Source organism: Octopus bimaculoides, unplaced genomic scaffold (genome assembly GCF_001194135.2).
Source record: "Octopus bimaculoides isolate UCB-OBI-ISO-001 unplaced genomic scaffold, ASM119413v2 Scaffold_309091, whole genome shotgun sequence".
Lineage (NCBI taxonomy): Eukaryota > Metazoa > Mollusca > Cephalopoda > Octopoda > Octopodidae > Octopus > Octopus bimaculoides.
This window is the reverse complement of record NW_026383527.1, coordinates 1-465: the sequence shown is the minus strand read 5'-3', so window position 1 is coordinate 465 and position 465 is coordinate 1. Positions and strand designations below refer to the sequence as shown.

The 465-nt window shown below is 33.5% G+C and overlaps 1 pseudogene; it reads left to right on the top strand.

Annotated features, from left to right (window-relative positions):
* LOC106883467 (NADH-ubiquinone oxidoreductase chain 4-like) overlaps positions 1-420 on the top strand; it is a 781-nt pseudogene extending 361 nt beyond the window's left edge.
* The last annotated feature ends 45 nt before the right edge of the window (positions 421-465 follow it).

Sequence of the window (465 nt, the reverse complement as noted above, 5' to 3'; positions counted from 1 at the left end):
TGGGCTTATTGAAGCTTTTAGGTATAAATTGTGTAGTTATGTTAATTGTTATTTGTTTATGAGGAGGATTATTAATTTCTATTATTTGTGTTGGTCAGAGTGATATAGTGAAGTTAATAGCTTACTCTTCTATTGGTCATATGGGGGTAATGTTAGCAGGTATAATTAGAGTATTTATTGTTGGTTAGGAAGGAGCTATATTAAGGATAGTTTGTCATGGGTTATGTTCATCACGGTTATATTGTGTAGGTAATTTAATTTATGAAAAGTTCAATAGTCGAAGATTGTTTTTATGTGGAGGTATAATTATAATCCTGTAATGAGTTTATTAATATTTTTGTTAAGTATTTGTTAAGCCCTCCCTTTATTAATTTAATGAGGGAGGTTATGTTATATGTCTGTGGAGGCTCAGTGGCCTAGTGGTTAGGGCAGCGGACTCGTGGGCGGAGGATCGCAGTTTCGATT